Raw genomic sequence first — 21,739 nt, forward strand, 5'->3', positions numbered from 1 at the left:
GAGGCACACTGTTAAACACCAAAGGAGTTACCGCATAGAAAATGAAGCATGTGTAAAATTTTAGAGATACGCTTTCAAGATTTTTCCTAGACTTAACATCTTTGGTATGAGGAAAAACAAATGTATACTAGGTCATCAGGAAAGAAAAATGACCTAAAGTTCACTGAAGGCCATCTATTACTTTTAGCAAACCCTAAACCCTCTCATTTGTGCCTCTGCTTTGAGCAGTATTAATATTTCTACAGTATTCAGCATTAATTCAAAATGCATGAAAAAGTGAGTACTTTTTCACTCCAAGAATCATTTAAAAATGTTTGCCTATTTTGCAAATGCATCAAAAAGCGTAAATAAATTTGACAAAGAACATGTAAGACATCTACAGTGAAAACTAAGTATTGCTGAAAGAAATTCAAGAATGTAAATAGAGAATTATACCAACCTAATGAACTCAAAGACTCAATATTCTTAACACATCAATTATCTTAAAATTGATCTATAGATTCAACAGAAGCCTAAATATCCAAAACAAGTTTTTTGCAGAAATTGGCAATCTGACACTAGAATTTGTAGGAGAATGGAAAGAACATAGAATAGCTATAATAGGTAGAACTCTGAAGTTATTCTCCAAATCTCTACATTTTTGGTGGACCTGCCCTGTATAATCCCCAGTCCTTGATTGGTGACGGTGGGGGATGACTATGACAGATTTCATAATTTTTTTTTTTTAGATTTTATTTATTTATTCATGAGAGACAGAGAGAGAGAGAGAGAGAGGCAGAGGGAGAAGCAGGCTCCCAAGGAGCAGGGAGCCCGATGCGGGACTCGATCCCAGGACGCTGGGATCATGACCTGAGCCGAAGGCAGACACTTTGACCATCTGAGCCACCCAGGCGCCCCAGATTTCATAATTTGAGTTAGATTACATTCCATGGCAAAAGTAAAGGGATTCTAGAGGTTGAATGAAGGTCCCAGATCAGTTGATTTTGAGTCAGTCAAAAGGGAGATTATCCTGGGTAGGCCTTACTTAGTCAGGGGAGCCCTTCAAAGAAACTAGACTCTGAACCTGAAATCTGACTCATGTGAATATGTGAGGGCCTGTGGAAGGGGCTATGTGGCAGGAACCTGATGAGGGAGGGCCTCTAGGAGGTGTTAAGTGATCTTTGGCCAGACAGCCAGCAAGAATACAGGGATTTCTGCCCTACAACTACAAGGGATAAAATTCTGCTAAATCTGAATGAATGTGGAAGGGAACCCTGAGCTCTAGATGAGTACACAGTTCCAGCAGACCTCTTGATTTCAGCCTTGAGACTCTGAGCGCCCATGCTGTGCTCAAAGTTTGACCTAAGAAAACTGTGAAATAATAAATGAATATCTAAAGCCCTAAGGTTCTGATAATGTGTCATGCAGCAATGTAAAACTAACACAACCAACACAATTTCGAAAAGCAAAGTTGGAGAATATATATACTACCTGATGTTAAGACTTAAAAATCCACAATAATCTAGACAATTTTGTATCACTGAAAAGCTATACATAATGATCAGTGAAAGAGAGTAAGAATGTCTGGAGTAGACTGAGAAATTATAAATCATTTTTTGGCAAAGATGAAAAGGTAATTTAATGAAGAATGATAATCTTTTCAACAAATGGTGCTGGAACAATTGGATATTTATATGAAAAATATGAACCCTGACCACTGATACCATGCTGTAAATCTTCTAGAATATAACACAGTAGAAATAGTGACATATCCTTAGACAAATATTTCATAGATAGAACCAAAACACATACACACACACAAGAAAATAATCATAAATTGGACTTCAAAATTTAAAAGTGTAGCTCTTGCAGCCCCAGTGTCCATCCACAGGTGAATAAAGATGTAGTACACACACACACACACACACAATGGAATTCAGCCTTAGGAAAGAATGAAGTCTTGCCATTTGCAACACAGATGGATCTAGAGAATATAATGCTAAGCAAAATAAGTCAGTCAGAAAAAGACAAATACCATATGATTTCACTCATGTGGAATTTAAGAAACAAAACAAAGAGGGGGAGGGGAGAGAAGAGGGAGAACCATGAAACAGCCTTAACTATAGAGAACAAACAGATGGTTACCAGCGGGGTGGTGGGTGGGGGATGGGTGAAATAGGTGTTGGAGATTAAGAGTAAACTTATTATGATTAGTACTGAGTAATGTACAGAATTGTTGAATCGCTATATTGTATACCTGAAACTAATGGAACACTGTACCCTAACTATACTGGAATTAACTATACATAGTCCTGGCAAGTTATGCGGAGCAACTACAATTTTCATAGGATACTGGTGACCATGTAAAATAATATAACCACTCTGAAAAGCAGTTTGCACTTTCTTAAAAAGTTAACATACACTGACCACAGAATCCAGCCACTCCATTCCTAAATGTTTACTTCTGACAAATGCAGACGTATACCAACATAAAGACTTTTACATAAATGCAACAGTCACTTTATAACATATACGCATTTTAATATATACATTATAAATATATATATCACATATACCTTCGCTTATATGTAAATAACTCACTGCTATTCTTGAATACCTGATAACATATCTTTTATGCGTTGCCCCTTTCCCTCTCCTGCCCAGGTGAGAAAGAATACGGAAAATTTTCCTTGGAATAAGAAATGCCCCCAGAAAAGTACAGACCCTCCTCTTCCTAGACCTTTCATTAACTTCCACAGAGACTGAATTTGGCTGCATAGAGAACACAGAAACTTTGAATAAGACATTTGATTCATTTGTTAAGCAACTTTGAGGTCTAGGAACTGTAGTGACTGAGTCAAGGTCATATGTGTTAAAGGCATAATTGGCACAAAATAGGTGTGTAGGCATCAGGTTATTTCAAGTTTCATGCCTAATTGTTTTTCTCTTTCCTCTTACACTAAATTAGTTTTTCTTTTTCTTTTTTAAGATTGTATTCATTTATTTGACAGAGAGAGAGCACAGGCAGCGGGGAGCGGGAGAAGGAGAAGGAGGCTCGCAGCTGAGCAAGGAGCCCAATGCAGGGCTTGATCCCAGGACCTTTTTTTTTATTATTATTATTATTATGTTCAGTTAGTCGCTGTACAGTACATAATTAGTTTTTTTTTTAAGATTTTATTTATTTATTAACAGAGAGATACACAGCGAGAGAGGGATCACAAGCAGGGGGAGTGGGAGTGGGAGAAGCAGGCTTCCCGATGAGCAGGGAGCCTGATGCGGGGCTCGATCCCAGGACCCCGGGATCATGACCTGAGCCGAAGGCAGACACTTAACCGACTGAGCCACCCAGGCGCCCCCATAATTAGTTTTTGATATAGTGTTCAATGATTCATTAGTTGCGTATAACACCCGGTGTGATCCCAGGACCCTGATATCATGACCTGAGCCGAAGGCAGACCCTTAACTGATGAGCCACCCAGGTGCCCCGAAATTAGCTTTTCTTTGCTTATGTGGATTTTCAATGTGGGGGGGAGTGCCATATTAACAAATACTTCTACATAATGATACCTGATGTACATATTTTAGAGAGTTTTAGAGATTGTATATATAGCTACATTTTTAACATCAGTTAAGCTCATTGTCATAAATTACATTGTACACATAATCTCATTTTTTATTGACTCCTCTATGCTTAATTAAATTGTCCTTTTATTATACCTTCCCTTCAGCTGGTATACTTAAGCCAACATGCCAATTTCATCCATTTTGTTTATATGTTAAAGCTACCACATACATTTTGGTAAGTCAGCTCAATCTTTGTACTTTTCAAATTCAATTAAGTTGAAAGCTTTGTCTAGTTTGATAAGAGACAACTGCTGAAAGCTAATGCCTTACAGAAAAATGTTACAAGGACAAAATATCATTTAATAGAGAAGAGGAAAACATATCTTTAACAGACAATAAGGTGAATTTTTTTTCAAATACTCCATCAATTATATAGAAGATATTATTTAAAACCGTATGTGGCTTCAAATGCCTCCGTTTAACACACACTATGAGAGTGACCTTATTTGTTTATTTTACTAAAGATTAAAAAGGCACATTTTTCTGCAGAAGCAAGTTAATGTTCAGTAATCCTAAAAATGGCTTTAACTTTGTAACTATATATAATAGATTTAATTTGTGTTCACAGAAATGATAAAGTGAAGTTTGATTTTTACTGATTTGTATTCAAAATTAGGACAACATTCTTGGTGCGAAACCTTCTCAGTATATGTATTTTCAAATGCCTTATGTTTCTTCCACCTACACTGTGAGGTTTGCTTAAAGCCTGCTTAGCTAATATTTCAAGGCCAGAAATATGTATCAAACCTAAATCTATATCAAACACTATGAAACATCCTGCAGACAGGTTTGTGACTATGGCCATAATCCTGCCCAAATATCATGGCCTAAGAAGACCAACAGGTTCATGCTTAACATTTACATTAAGACAATTACAAAGGGTGTTAACGACAAGACTTAGAAAAATCAATGAATCTCTATCGAAAGGAGTAACACATGTATAGAAAAAGTTATGGTTGGGTTGTGACTTAAGGGTTAAATTGATCTGTTGAGAGATATTTTAAGTTGGGGAACAGGCATAAACAAAGTGTTCATATAGGCTTTATGGACCTGAGTATCTACTATAATTGGAATAGAACACAGGTAAGTATGCTTGAGGGGTGAGCTTGGGAAGGTACGGTAGGACTTGGCTGGAAAAGGCAGTGAGGCTCATTGGGGCATTTTTTGTACTTCAAATCATTTGTCACACCACTCGGTACAGTATAGGCCTGAAGTTAATTATTACTCTAAAAACCTTTTCTGACTTGCCTGCTGCAACCCATAGAGTGAAAGAGTAGCACTCTGTTTTGGAGAGCAGGAGGGTGATAGCGACAACAGGTAAGGGCACAGAAATAGAAATTAGTGGGGTACCTGGGTGGCTCAGCTGGGTTAAGTGTCTGCCTTTAGCTCAGGTCAGGATCCCAGGGTCCTGGGATTGAGCCCCACATCGGGCTCCCTGCTCAGTGGGGAGCCTGCTTCTTCCTCTGCCCCTCCCCCCATGCTCTCTCAAATAAATAAATAAAATCTTAAAAAAAAAAAAGAAATAGAAATGAGTGTACATTTATTAGTTTGGGGACAGGAGAATTAACAGGACTTAAACATTTTACCAAACTTTTCTCTCCTACCACAAACTTTGACACTTCCATGGAAGATTTCAGAAATAAAGATGTAGGGATTTTTGTCTTTTTCTTTGAAGTTCCAATCAGGGAGTCAGTTCAATCTGATTTTACAACTGCTTACTGTATGTGATAAAGCCCATAAATTCCATGTTCTCAGTGATTTTTTACATTGTTTCAATTTTTTTTTAAATTTATCTTTCAGTGGCTCATGTTTTCCCAGTAGCCATTTCTTTACTTGGTGGGTCTCATAATAATCTCTCCTTGGAATGTCTTTCCCCTTGCAAGAATACACACACACACACACACACGCACGTGCACTACATTTTCTTTATGACTCTCAAATCTTTGGTGAAAATAATTATTTCCTACCCAGGTAGGTTATATGATACTATTTCCCACTGGGAAATTTCAACTTCAAACAGAAAATCATCTCTGTAAATCCAATGATAATAATGATAATTTTATTTCTGCTAACTATGGATGATATTAGAAGGGAAAAAAATAAATAACAAGGACTTATTGTGATTCATACTAACAAGCATTAGAATAAACCAAACATTCTAAGTGGATGTCGCATTTATTATCTACATGTAAGTCAAAGCAATTCAATATTGTAACTTTTTTAAAAAAAGACAGCATCTTTGGGGCGCCTGGGTGGCTCAGTCGGTTCAGTGGCTGCCTTCGGCTCAGGTCATGATCCCAGGGTTCTGGGATCGAGTCCTGCATCAGGCTCCTTGCTCAGCAGAGAGTCTGCTTCTCCCTCTCCTTCTGCCTGCCGCTCTGCCTACCTGTGCTCTCTCTCTCTCTGTCAGGTAAATAAATAAAATCTTAAAAAAAAAAAAAAAAGGCATCTTTCACAGTAGTGAAACTGAACTATTATTTTTGTTCACTCATTTTATTTGGATACTAAAACTCAGAGATAACACCTAAGCGATTTGGGATATGACATGTCTCTAGTCTGTGCCATCTATAAAATAAAGAAAATGGACAAAACAATCTCTAAATCCCCTTTTATCTCTCAAAAATCCCTTTCCCTTATAATTACCAGTATGATTTTCTTTTTAAACTTTTGAAAAAAGAGAATTTTAAGAAACTGTTTAATAATGATTCTTTGGAATTTATACTTTAACGGGTAGCCATATTTATCCCCTAAATTAGGTCTCAAAGGTCAAAAAGCAATCAATTATCTACTGTTTTCCTGCTTTAATTGGTAGTGTATGTTTGAAAAAGCTTTAAACATAAATGTTTGCATTCTATCTCTAAAATATGAAAGATTCCAAGAGGAAAAGGGAGATCTTTAGTAATATACAATGGATAGAAGTTCCCAAATTAAATATCTATATTTAATTGCCTTGGCATCTCTAATTTCCTTATGAAGCTCTGTATAATCTGCAGCATTTACCTTTTTATTTGCAGAAGCATATCAGGATATCTGAATATTTTAATAGATATTTAAGAGAACCTCTAAAGACATTCACTGATATATTAAGAATTATATAAATTGTCAAAAAATTTAAACTAAGTAAATAAAAAATTGGTAATTTTACAGAAAGGCTATAAATAATGACATATAGATGTCCTTCATATTTTCTGTTCTAGTTCTTAGCCCTTTAAGACACATAAATAAGAATGGTGATAATAATGATTCTTTATGGGCGCCTGGGTGGCTCAGTCGGTTAAGCGACTGCCTTTGGCTCAGGTCATGATCCTGGAGTCCCGGGATCGAGTCCCGCATCGGGCTCCCTGCTCGGCAGGGAGTCTGCTTCTCCCTCTGACCCTCCCCCCTCTCATGTGCTCTCTCTCTCTCATTCTCTCTCTCTCAAATAAATAAAATCTTAAAAAAAAAAAATAATGGTTCTTTATATTGTCTATTCATTTTTTTAAAAAATCTGATTTAATGCTCATAAAAAACCTCAAGGCAGGACTCTTAGCCTTATTTCATCAATGGAAATCTGAAGCTAAGAAAAGTGAAGTTACTTGCCCTAAGCTTCAAAACTAAGAGGTGGCAGAGGTTAGGAATTCAAATGTATTGCTCAACCTGATTCATCCACTCATTTTCCAGTGCATATCACTAGACAGTATATCATCCAATGATGGAATAATTAACTCAAGACCATCATGTCATCATACACCTTTTTCATTACTGAGATTACACTCTGTCCACAGCATTCACATTTTTGACTCTGCAATTCTGAACTTTAGATCACCTCTGGCATATGATGACTTAGTATTGTAAGGTGTATCTCTCCTTGGAATGTCTTTCCCCTTGCAAGAATACACACACACACACACACACACACACACATGCACGTGCACTACATTTTCTTTATGACTCTCAAATCTTTGGTGAAAATAATTATTTCCTACTCAGGTAGGTTATATGATACTATTTCCCACTGTTTTCCTGGGACTCTCTGCTTTTAGTGTTAAAGATCCTGCCCCCTTAGTCCCAGGCAAACCAGGATAGCTCCAGAGAACTCCATCAGTAGTAGGCAAAAAAGATGGATCATCACCTTAATGACCCTAAAATGTGGACACTGACTTTTCTTTGTAGACTCTACCCTGGCTAACCCCACTGTACTCATCTCTTTTCAAGCACAAAGGCATATGCTTCTGTAGATGCTGCCCCAGTGAAAGGGGCCCATAATTCCAGCTATTTGGAGATGCCAGCTTCTGTCCTGAGGGATGCTGGACACTGGCTCTCTCAAAAACCAAAAATAACATTTAAACAATTTTGATTCTAGCATTCATATCTCTTACTTGTTTTTTTTTTATCCTAATTCATAGCATGCATTTGTTGGCTTAGATAATGCCAGATTTTATGTGCTTAGTGGAGAAACATGGGAGAAAGTTGTATTTCCAAAACATCTGGAGAAACAAATATTTTCTCACTGTTTATTTTCAGTCCCCTTTTCCAATTCAATAATATTTGCTCTCTTACTGTAATAAGATGAGCTGGAGAATAATGAGAATGCAGGCTGGTTTTACCTTGAGAAATGCTTCAGGGAAAACAATTCTAAAACTGAAGACAAGAACTGTGAAGTTTATTAAATAATCCTGCTCTCGATGAAACCATCAATACCTGAGTGTTTTTAAAACATTGCTAACCATCACTCAATAAGGATAATAACTTAGAGAAACAAACCTCATTTTAAATTTCTGCTGAGTAATTATTTGAATTAAATTATTTTTCAAAACACTCCTGTAAATCATTTCAATAAAGCTACATATGATATTTACATCATATCCAAATCAAGATAAGGAAGGAACTATGAATAAAAATGTCCAACCCTCAGTTTAAATATTGTCCCCACTGATAAAATGACATATGTTTGCCTAGGAAAAATTTCAGGGTCTTCTACAACAGAGAAAATTACTATACATTTGATATTCTACTTTAGGAGGGACCTTAAATTTAAGAATGTTAGAGAGGGTACTAACATAGAAATTTTATCAATTTCAGAGACATTTTAAGGGAATGTTTCCAGAATAGGATTTAATAATTGAATAAGAGAGAGCCAAAAATTAGAAGACCTGTGTCCTCAATTCACCTTTAACACTGACTTGCCCGGTGATCTTAGCCAATTTCCTTTAATTCCCTGATTTTTACTGAACTTAAGTATTTAAAGAACTTAAGTGTCTTTAAACTCAGTCAATGACTATATAAGATATATATATAGATATATAGATATATATCTTAAAGCTCAATTGGTGATAATTATTTTTAAGGTGGTAAATGAAGAGACTCTATTCAACAATGGGGAAAGAAACCTGAAATTATTAGACATTCAAATATGTTATATTACCTTGGTGAGCAATTTATAATCAGATAATGGTCATCATTCTTTCATGCTTTTCAGTGCTAACTTGTAATTATTTAATTTTTCAATTATCTGTAGTAAATACTTGTTAATGATTTTATTTTTTTAAGCCACATTCCTTTTTCTTAAATCCCTTTAACTTTATAGTATGCATTCAAGTGGCAGATGTTATTTAGTATCTGTTGGATCCCAGGCATTAAACTAAGAATAAGAATCTAGAGGAGAACATGACTCAGACCTTTTAGGAACTCAGACCTCAGTGGATAAGACAACCAGGATTTCCTGAATTTTCACTTTAATGATACATATTGACACAAGTTCTAGAAAACGATAGAACCAAGCAATGAATGGGGTCTTTCCTAACAAACCACTGAAACATTATATTGTCACTGGGAATTAAACAGCAGCTGTTTGATTACAAACAGCACCATTTGGTAGACTTCTACGAACATTAAACAAAGAATAACCCATTTGATTTCTTCATATTTCCAAACAAGGTTTGAATTTCTGCCTTAAGCTATATTCTATGCCAATAAAATTAACTGAGGATATCCTTTGATAAAAGTCACATTGCAATTTTGTATTCTAAATAATCCTCCTCAGCTTGGGAAAAAATAATGAGTTGTTCTAATAAACTGTGGTACCAATATTCATTCAAAAAATATTTGATTCACCAATTTTGCATCAAGTACTATAAATAAAGCAGTAAACATGACATGGTCCTTGATCTCAGGAAACTTAAAAGTCAAATCAAACTAGCTTAAATTGAAGTAAACAAGGCCCTGAAAAATTACTTGATTTGTTCAAAGTCACACAGCTGATAACTTGTGAGTGCTGGGTCTTGAACTCTTCTCCTGACTTCCAAATTAGTGCCCTTTCTAAGGTCCCATGTGATTCTTGTCTAAAATCATAGTCTGGGAATCAAATGCCATAAAGTAGTCTTTGAGATATTTGGAAAATGGGTAAAGCTTATATGTGATTTTTTTTTTTTATTTTAACGAAGAGTATTTCCAATAGAAGTTCTAGGAATGCAAAGTATCCTTTCCTGCACACGCTCTCTCAGCATTATTGCAACTTACTCATGTGCATCGAGCAAAGACCGCACAGAATAGAAGCCAAGTGACAGCTGGTATGCGATTTTTACAGTCATTTTCAACTCTAAATCCTCCTAAATAAGGATGTAAAATTAAATTACAATTAGAACCATATATTCCCTCATAGGAGCACAGTCATACTGACGCTCAGGGGGTTGGGAGGGAGGCATATTCTGTAGAGATAACGTGGTTGAAATGATTATACATTTTTTAATGATTAAATTCTCCCATTTGGGAGCCACGACCTGGATTCTTTACAAAGTATTCATTTGTTTACAATCTTTTCACACGATGGTTATTTTCTTTCATTTCTGGGTCTAAATGAAGATAAAATAATTCATTCTCATCTAGAATAACTGCTGCTTTCAATCTTCTATATGTGCTGTAGCATAACTCTTCAATATTAAGCTTGGCATTTAAAGTATTTAGGATTGACTGAAAGTGTTCAGAAAGGATAAAAGCTTAGTGAACTAATTCAGGAAAAAATCATATTTATCGGAGCCAATTTCTGTAGCTTGACATTTTATGATTTACTTCTAAGCTGCTAAAATAGCTTAAGAAACCTTTTCCTCCTGGTCTGTATGATTTTTTTTTCTTGTATTCTGCCTAATCCTGCCTGAAACTTGTGCAATTAAGATCGATGCAGGCATCAAATCCACTGACAATGATCACCCAGGAATTATGCCTGATTAGGAAGAGTTTTATACTTAACATGTCTGTTAGCTTCATGATAACTGCACTGGAGAGATTCTGGAAACCAGAGATACTAGTGAATTTCCTGGATGTAATCAAATTTATACAGGAAATGATTCTCCCTCCATAGGGCACCTTCCAACTCTGAGATTTTTATTTTAGAGGTTCTTACCCACATATCTCTAAAAGAAAGAAATCAGGAAATGTTTACTCTTTGGTTTGGAGTTAGAAAAATGGAATTAAGAGCCCTGACCCAAAAATACTTGAATAATTTACCAAGTCCTGATGAAAGTCTCATATAAAAGAAGTTGACAAGTGGTTTTCCAGAAGGAAACCAGAAAGAGTAAGTAAGGTAAAATCCCGCCCCCCAAAAGTATTTTATCCACCCAGAGCAAAATAGCGGGTTTCCACAGAAACAATGAATGTGTCACATCATCTCATAAATTTTACAGTTTCTGTTACCCCTTAAAGACTGTACCATGTTCTGCCTAAATGCTCATTTTATATGATCTATAAAAATACACTTTAAAAAATGAATAAAGGAGGCAAAATTTTAATACTTTCAGAAAGATATCTATATCTAAATCTATTCTCTGAATGATTTATAGTTCTGGTTCGGCTTACACATATTTATGTATCACCTCAGATGTTATGCATTTCTATTTCTGAATTGCATATATTTAATTCGATAAAAATGTAATTTTATTGACTTTTGACACTATCTCTTCACTTAGGGTGACCCTGCCTATCATTTATTAAGCCCCTATTTGTGCCAATCATTTTGCAAAAAAATTACTGGTACTTAAAATCATTTCATCCTTGGGCGCCTGGGTGGCTCAGTTGGTTAAGCAACTGCCTTCGGCTCAGGTCATGATCCTGGAGTCCCAGGATCGAGTCCCGCATCGGGCTCCCTGCTCGGCAGGGAGTCTGCTTCTCCCTCTGACCCTCCCCCCTCTCCTGCTCTCTCTCTCTCTCATTCTCTCTCTCAAATAAATAAATAAAATCTTTAAAAAAAATCATTTCATCCTTGAAAATCAACATGTAGATAATTTATGTTTTTATAGAGGAAGAAACTAAGGTTCAGAGAGAGGATTTGGGTAATGTCACAAAATTATTAATGGCAGACCTACAAGTCAGAGGCAAATCTAGCTGATTTCAAATCTAGTCTATTATGTTTCAGACTTATTCCTCACTTTAGATCAAATCCTAATAGGTCTAGGCCAAGAAGTTTGTGTACAACTGCACTGTGTATGAGCTAGACGTGTAGGTCTGTAAACTTCATATTCAGAATAGCTTGTTCTATAAAACAGGGAATGTCAATAACTCATAAGTTGCTGTGAGCATTGCATGAGCCAATGAATATGAATATAACATTCTTTTTTTTTTTTAAAGATTTTATTTATTTATTTGACAGAGAGAGACACAGCAAGAGATGGAACATAAGCAGGGGGAGTGGGAGAGGGAGAAGCAAGCTTCCCGCTGAGCAGGGAGCCCGATGCGGGACTCGATCCCAGGACCCTGGGATCATGACCTGAGCTGAAGGCAGATGCTTAACGACTGAGCCACCCAGGTGCCCTGAATATAACATTCTTAGCACAGTGCCTGACACATTGGAAATCTGCATTAAATGTCAGCTGATACTATTTTTTTTTCAGTTTTATTGAAGTCTGACACATAGGAATTATATATATTTAAGGTGTACAATCTGATATTTTGATGCATGTATCCACTGTGAAACGGTCACCACAACCAAGCTAATTAACATATCCAATGTAACCGTATTTTTAGTTGTGGTGGAAGAGTATTTTGATCTTAGGACAAAAAGGCTCTTACCAATTATTTTCATTTGCACTTTTGAAAAATTTATTTGAAAATAAGGTCAAACTTCCAAAGAAGTTATAAGAAAGAGAATAAGCACAAAGAACGCCATACCTTTCACCGATAATCAACATTTTGATACATCTGTGCTCTCCCTCTTTCTGTTTTTAATATCTATATTCCATTATGAGGAAAATCTGAATTCTCTCTACTAATATTCTCACTAATAACACAAATAACAACATAAACTACATCCAATATAAAGGCTGCTTACTCTCTGACAGGAACTCCACAACAATCTGATAAAGTAAGCTTTATCATTATCTTCATTTTGGCATATTGGAAATTTGACCAAAGTCTCCCAACTAGCAAGTGACACATATTTGAAACAGAGCCATCTGACCTGAGGAACCATGAACTTGGCCACAGTGAGACAGTGGTCAGGCTTCTGTTGCTCTTTCATGACTGTCAGCAGCCACTAATTGTCTTTGAAACTGAGTTTCACTAACGCAACTATTATAAACTATTCAAGGTTTTATTCCCTTTGAATTTATCATAGAACTGAAGTGTTATGAAGGTTACAGAAAGGGGAAAGTTGGTATTAATAAAAACATCCAACACTCTTCAGTTTCGTGTGAATCATGCCCCAGCTTCCCTCTACAAAGCACAAAGCTGCACAGTACCCCCAACCTATTATTCTGATCATGGGCAAACTCTTAAAACAAATTTGCTCTGAGGAACTTATTTAATGGAAGGATGTATCTTATTAGAATTAACGCTATTTTGATTTTTAAAAAAATCGAACTCCTTACAAAGGAACTTTGTTGAATTACCATAACAAGAGTCACAGACTACAGGCAAAGATGACACTTAAATGTCACATCCAGGGGTGCCTGGGTGGCTCAGTTGGTTAAGCGTCTGCCTTCAGCTCGGGTCATGATCCCAGCGTTCTGGGATCGAGCCCCACATGGGGTTCCCTGCTCAGCAAGGAGCCTGCTTCTCCCTCTCACACTCCCCCTGCTTGTGTTCCCTCTCTCGCTGTCTCTCGCTGTCAAATAAATAAATGAAATTTTAAAAAAAGTCACATCCATGTCATTGACTAAACGATATCATTCCACCTTTTTTTGGTTATGCTTGGATGGAGCCTCAAAATTATGCTGGCAGCCTCTAATGTAGTTCAGAGACAATGTAACCGACAAAGCAAAACAAAACATTCCTGGTGTTTCCTCCCTGATTTTCATCCCTGCCTAATCCAAACCTCTCATTTTACCATTGAGGTCTGAGAGGGGCAGTGATTTGCCCAATACTTAAAGTTTGAGGGGGAAGTCACAGTAAAGTTCTTAATCAGATAGTTCCTAACTAGGTTTATTTTGAAGTTTTTATTTCATTGACAGTTATTTAGCATACAGTGTAATATTAGGCGTACAATATAGTGATTTAACAGTTCCCTCCATCACCTGATGCACAAGGAGGCAAGCGTCTTTCAGTGGGAGTAGGCTGAAAGATTACCTGCAGTGTTGGGTTGGTTCCTGTCATTACTAATGAAGACAGACCATATTCCCATGGACAGTGCCCAGGAAACCATCCCTTCCAGGTTTAACTTACAACAGCCATGTGGTGGTTTGCTATTACAGTGTGTTTAAAATTCAAGGTTACAAATCTGGAGTCATGATGGTGGATAAACACTCCCCTGGAAGTCATTTCCTTTTAAAATTCCAAGTGTCATTTTATTTTTTATTTTTTTAAAAATTTTATTTATTTATTCGTCAGAGAGAGCACAAGCAGGGGGTGAGGCAGGCAGAGGGACAAGGAGCCCGATGCAGGATTTGATCCCAGGACTCTGGTGGGATCATGACCTAAGTCAAAGGCAGACGCTTAATCTACTGAGCCACCCAGGTGCCCCCAAGTGTCATTTTATATATGGGATCATGTGACACAAGTCTGGCTTAATCTGTCTCCACATTTATGGCACGTAGAATGAAGGAATGAGATTACAATTCATGAATTTATTTTCAAAGGTTGAAAATATGCACTAAAAATAATTCCCGGAAGTAAAGTTGTGATCTAAATGTAATCACTTTGGAGATCTGAAAGATCTATTCCTTCTGCTTCCTTAAATTGATCTTGCCCTGAGATGAAATTTCAAATCACTCACAGTAGTTAAAAGAGTTTTAAATAAATTAAAAATGTATTCTGGCGTTTCCTTTGGACTAGCAATTCCTAAATACTCTAAACTGGGTAATCAAAATTAAAACACCCATTTTCTTTTCTGCTCTAATTAGAAGATAAAAATAAAAGATGAGAAAACCTGAGGATTTGATCCTGAATCCACCCCCTCACAATCCAAAAAGACAAACAAAAATATTATCTTAAATTTCTAACATTTCCTCATCTGTCTTGTTTAATAGCTGATCTCAATACGGCAAGGAAAACTCCATCAGGAGTGTTTAGTCAAACAAAACATGAATGTTTATAGCCTGCTCTTATCACTAGTTTTTTTTTTTTCTTTATGTAACATTACAATTACTTTCAGAATCAAATCCAGAAGTGCACCCATAAATTTGTGAACACTGACCCAATCTTTACCCGGTATTTACAAAATAGTCAATGACTCACTTAGAGCTGCTGAAATCAATTAAATCAATAATATGAATTTTAAACAATCTTTTAGTATGTGTTTATTTATGAATCATAAGTAACCAAGATACCTTAGTATCTTTTAGGTCAATAGTATCCCTTCTTACAAGTCTAAAATATTTTAAAGCAATTCGTATATTTAAGCGTCCACAGTTATTTCTCCCTAAAATCAATCATAATACCATCACGGATTCTGTTTTCTGTCAACTTTGAGGCACTTTCTATTTTCTCTCTAAAACACTTACATGTAATGTAATTTTCTCAGCATCTATTGATAATGGATGTTTCCTGAGGTTGGCAAAAACCTAACTGGATTCCCATTAGCTTGAGTGGTCAAGGTTTATTCCAGAAAAACGTCTATTCTATTTGTTACAGTAAGCTAGATGGGAGTGCCAAGAATTTATTCACCAGCCACTTGATTATAGAGGGCTTTAGTATGCAATGCGGACTGTTAAAACGTTAATGCATTCAATTATACAGTCTTTCAAAAGACTTAAATAGAAACTTTGGAAACATATTCTTTGGGTTTCTAGTCTCCAAATGCCATTGGTTTACTACTGAAAATTAATTTAAATTGAAAATGAACGAAAGCTAATTCCATAGTGATGCCAGACCCCAAGTTAAGGGATTTGAGTGAATTAAGTTATGACTTAGTATAAAGAGTATCTGTTTAAACAGGAGATATTCCATCTTGGTACCAAATTGAATTGGTTGGGTAACTACAATGAGACCCAAATAGTGCTGGACACAGCAAGGGTGAATAAGGCGATGACTAAAAGTCATTCTTTGCCCAAAGGCATCTCAGAATCTTTTGTTATGGTCTTTAAAAGTGGTTACATGCATTCAGGAGGTTATGTACAACTATCTCTTTGGGTACAGAAAGAAAACAGAATAAATCAAAATAGTGTTCCCAACCTGTAGGTCACATACAGCTTAATGGGCAATTCCCAAACACACTGATTACTTCTTCCCTCAAGTGCTTCCATCCCTCTACATGAGTTTTTTCTGACCACATGAGCATGTTTTGCCTGTACACTGAGCAGGCTTCTAGTGTTAGAGAGTTAATACTTCTAAGATAAAACTCAACCAATGAAGGGACATGAATAACCCAGTTTTTTTTTTTTTAAAGTATTCTGAGGTACTTCTACACCATCTATAAAGTGTAACCATCAGCATTAAACCCAGTTAATCCTTCTAAAACTCAACCAACAAGGGGACATGAATAACCCAGTTCTCTTGAAACCATTCTGAGGTGTTTTTACACCATCTATCAAAGTGTAACCATCAGCATTTAACCCATTTACCCATCTTGTGTCCTGCTCATTAATTTAATGTTCTTTTATTGACTTCCTTCTCTTCCCTGTCTCGTTTCACTTCCTCACCATACTCTGGGATAACCAAACAAATAAATTACTTGCACCCAAATCCTTGCAAGACATTTTATAAATATTATACACATGAATTATATCTGTTTGATACACTTACACATCTACTTTACCAAACTAATACACACACGTACACACATATATGTAATGTGCATATATATCATAAATAAGTAAATATATATATAAAAATTGTGGTGCCTGATAAAAACGTTTTATTTATAGGCTACATCATAACTTCTTCTATGCTATTCTTAGATCAGGCTATTCTATATATTAAGGCAGAAAGAAAGCATAAATGATTTACTGTGGAGTACTTGCCTTGAGACTTAGTCTTTAGGTGGAAGAAATAAAGAGGGGCATTCTACTTAGTGGTAACTTTCCATTATTCTTCTTCTTGCCTCATAATGGATAAAATGATGCAGGAATACGTTCTACAAAGAAACTTTTTTCCAAATAAGGTAACTTTCAACTTTGTATCATGTAAGACAATATTCACAGGTTTCAGGGATTAGAATATGAACATATTCCACGTGGCCAACATCCAACTCAATACAACATTCTAACCTATCTTACGATATTATAAGAATCAAACAAGACATAGAATGCACCCAGCACATAGCGAGAAAGCAAAACATGCTGAAATTTACATTTCCATCATCTTTATCGTGAATAGATTTTTTCATCTTTGACTACAAGTCTATGCAAGAACATGTTTGACATGGAATTTATCCCAACAAATTAGAGAATAAAATGTCCAATTGTGATTCATATTTTATGAAAATATTTCAAAGTAAAAAATTTTTATCTCAAGCTATGATCATGAATTGTATATATGTGAGTGTGTGTGTTTGCCTGAGTGTGTTTGCACATGTGCATACGTGTATATTATACTCTAAACATGTAGGGCACATTCATTTCTATTGCATTGCGCAGGGTTTAACTTCATTATGCTAAAAGAATTGGTGTTTATAACACCGTCACAACAAATATCCAGCTATACATTTTATTAACAATCAAGAAGTCTCTATATGTCTGATGAGAACATTTTCCAATGTATTTTCAATTCACTTCCACTCACACCTTTCCAGAGAAAATAGAAAACCTTCTTACTCTCACAGTATGCTGAAGAAAATGAATTTCATGTTACCTTATTTCTTCATTACAGATTTACAAAAGCTATTTTAGGATATTCACATGCTATTTTATATATATGTATTTTTTTCCCAAATAAGCTTATAGCTTTCAAAGACTTTTGAAATAAAAAACGTTTTTGCAGAAGGTGCTATATTGTTGGTTTTTTTTAACTTTAAAGAGTAGAAGATAGTTTTGTGTATAATTTATATCAGAACTTGGAAACAGTCAAAGTTGTAGGTGAAGATATTCAGTGTGGTAATCATGCCATTAAAACAATTAAGAGAACAAAATCTATTTATAAAGATACATGTACCAAAATGTGTGAATGTTATAAAAAATAATTTCCTTTGGAAAATGAAAATAATTTTCTATACTTCTAAGAATTAAAATTTGTTTGACATTAGTCTAATGAATTATTTAAAATTTTGTAAATAGCTAAGAGATCCATTATTATTTCATTTCATTTTGAAATAATATTCTTCATTCTCAAATACTTAAATACATTGTCATACAACTGTATCAATTTTGATTTGGTAGTGAGTGTCACATTCAAGTTAGCCAATAATTTAGATCAATGTATTTTCAATAGGGCAATTTATTTCAAAATACTTGTCAGTCTTAAAATACTAAAGTGACTTATGTGTCATTTACTTTATAGTTTGACAAAAAGCAAGATTTGTTAGACTGGTTGTTGGTTTGGTAAAGCCAGAAAAATGTCTGAATATTGCTCAGAGAAGATTTTCATACTTTGGGGGTCTTATGTTCTAAATACACTACTTTTGGTCTTAAAGATTTCACTAAGAGTTAAAAATTCTAATACTATAAGAATGATACTTAATTTTTTAAAATATGTGTAGAAAAAGAAATACAGGTGAATTTTTTTTAAGAAAGAAAAAAGTGGCAGTCCCATTTTGTTTTCTTGATGTATCTTAATTAGTATTAATTAGGGAAAGGAGAATAGAGTGGTAAGTACAGAAGTGGGAAGAAGCAGAGATTTTCCCCCCATTCTGCCTTGAAAGTGATGGAGGGAATGTTGGCGAGCCCACCCCTGGGACTCGGAATTGTATTCCTTAGGGGGGCTGATGGAGATGAGGAAAGTATAATGGGGGGGGTTGTGCTGAGCTGACAGACAGACATCCTCCAAATATCTTCTTTCAAGCACCCTTGTCATTATAATAGGATCTGGAGATAGGACTTCAAATGTCCTTAATGTTCAAACCTTGACATTTCAAACCTGCCATATTTCTACCAGTATAATGATATGGGCAAAGGGTCTAATATGTAAATTGGTCAGTCATTTTTCTCTATAAAGCACACTGCCATCCCAAGACTTTATTTATTTATTCTTCAACCCATTGAAGTCTTGGCAGAGAACATGATGTCGAATTTAAAGCCTTAAAGAGAAACTAGATAGGGGTCTCAGTGGCTGTTAGCAAACCTGCTGGTTCTTCTCAAGCAAATAAGACTCCATTTGAGTCACTTCAAATTATGCTCATAATGGGGTGAGAAATGCTATTTCACATCCAGGGTATTAAAAAAAATCGCAGCTTTTCCTCTCCTTTCTTTCTCCCATTGATTTATTCATTTTCCTCCATTAAACTATTATTAAATTGATTATTGATTCTCCTGAGTCTTCACTTTGTGTCCCTTGACCGAAGTTAGTATAAATAATTAGTACTGGGTACCAAATGGTAAATATTCTTTGATTTAGTCAGGAATCATATTAAAATCATAGAACCCATTGGAAATGTACTTGCATTTATTTGATAAATACTAGTGGAAAGGAAAAAGGTTGATGAATTACTGGAGCTAATAGCAAAAGGCTTTACCGTATTTCATTGCCTGCATTTAGGAAGCTTTCCTCGTTTTTACTATCCTATGATGCATAGTTATTGACTGATCAAATAAAAAAACACCGGGTCTAACATCTCCTAGGTGAAATATTATTGTTTGATGTCTTGCTAGCATTGCAGATGGCTTCTATTTCGAGTTCTCTCTCTTGCCAACTAAGCTGGGGGGTATGATGGGGGGGCGGATAGGAAAGCATGGGTAAGACATTTACTCTCTACCTTGGCTTTCTTATATATAATGGTGAAGTTACTATACAGCAAGAGACATTTCAGGAGGCAAAAAGAATTCAGTATTAAGATGAAAGCATAGATAACTAGGAGAAAATGGAATAGGCTGTTGAGAAAAATTTCTGACAAGTGGATACAGTTTTAAATTTAGAAATAAAGAAGGAATCACAAAGCAACATATCAACAAAAACCTATAAAAAGTCTATTTCAAAAAAAGCTGCCAAAAGTATTTCCAGCAAATGTGACAAACTGACAGTCTTTATTAATACAGAAAAGTTATACAAATCAATAAAAAAACACCAAAAAATTCAAGAAATAAAGGAGAAAAGGCCTGAACAGACCATTTACAAGATGAAATGTGAAACAGTTTTCAAGTATATGGAAAAAAGATTTCTATCTCAATAGTAATCAAACAAATGAAGACATTTTTAAGTTATAATATATCCCTATAAGACTGGCAAATATTTTATGCTTATACATACATAATATAGGTTATGTAATATTATATTTTACATGTAAAATAATATCATATAACGTGATATAATGTAATATATTTTGTTATATAATTGTCATTTATGTACATATAAAGACACACATGTAACTAATAATTAATACCCTCAAATGTAAGAGAAAACCAAGATACATTTCTTCAAGTGTTATTGCCAGTGATACCATCTTAGAGAATTAATCCTAAACGCAAATTTCTATGCATTAACATAATTTTTGCAATATTAGTAATATTGACTAAAAAAGTGGTAAACAATTGATTTGTTCAATGACAGAGGTATGGCTAAAGTAAACCAATAAATACTATGTTGCTATCAAAATTATATTCTGAATACTATAGAGCAAGAAGAAAAATTATATGTGAATTAAATGCTATGAAAACTGAGAGCATAACTACTATTAACATTTTTTATCTCTAGTGTATTTTAAAGTAATGTGTGCGTGTGTGTGTGTGTGTGTATTTTAGGCACAAAATCTTGGAAACTTCCCTGACTTCTTGCTATCTTCTACAAACCATGTATAATCCATCAGGAAATCCTTTTCACTTTACCTTCAAACTATATCCAGAATCTGACCTGTCCAGCTCCATTGCTACTTCCAAGTCATTCTTTGTCCTTTATTCTGCAATGCTTCTTTTGGAATGGATTCTCTCAGAGGTCCATCCACTCCCTGCTTTTGTAATCATGCCATTTACCACTACCCACAAGCATGGATATATCCCTTCCTTGGGCTACTTTTCTTTCCTCACAAAATGAATGGCCAAGCACACAGTTCAAAACTCTGACACTAAGATTTCTTCCCACCAGTCATTCAGCCATTCAGTCAACCCCTGAGGAGGGCTCCAGTGTAGGAAGAGGGCACGTTAGGCTTGCATCCACATACAAAGCCAACACACCTATAAACAAACTTGGCCTTTCTCCTACTCCATCAATTGGCCATAGGTTCTTCCCTAATGGTGCAGGCACAAGCTGAAGGAGAGGAGGCTGTGTAGCAGTTGTTGATGATATGGGTTCTACGCCATTTGTTCATGCAGTTTTCCTTTACCTCTGAACATACTCTGCCCAGTCTCTTGAATGTACCATTTCCAACTTAGGAAGGATTGTTGCTGATGCCTCCAACTCTAGGACTTATTGGAACTGAAAAAATCGAGCGCATGGTAGTTGTTTCTGGTTATATGGCCATTTGATGACCTATATTCAAATACTCTATCTCCATAAATACCTAATAGCATACTGGAATCTGTTTTTCAAATGCTATATAGATTTCTACTATAGATAGCATGGCCTGACACCAGAACACTAGGATTTTACATTGCAATCCCCTAAATTGGCTTGGCATGAATTCCACAGGGTATCTTTTTCCCTTATAGAT

Source organism: Leptonychotes weddellii, chromosome 16, assembly GCF_054177405.1.
Source record: "Leptonychotes weddellii isolate Sample4059 chromosome 16, ASM5417740v2, whole genome shotgun sequence".
Classification (NCBI taxonomy): Eukaryota; Metazoa; Chordata; class Mammalia; order Carnivora; family Phocidae; genus Leptonychotes; species Leptonychotes weddellii.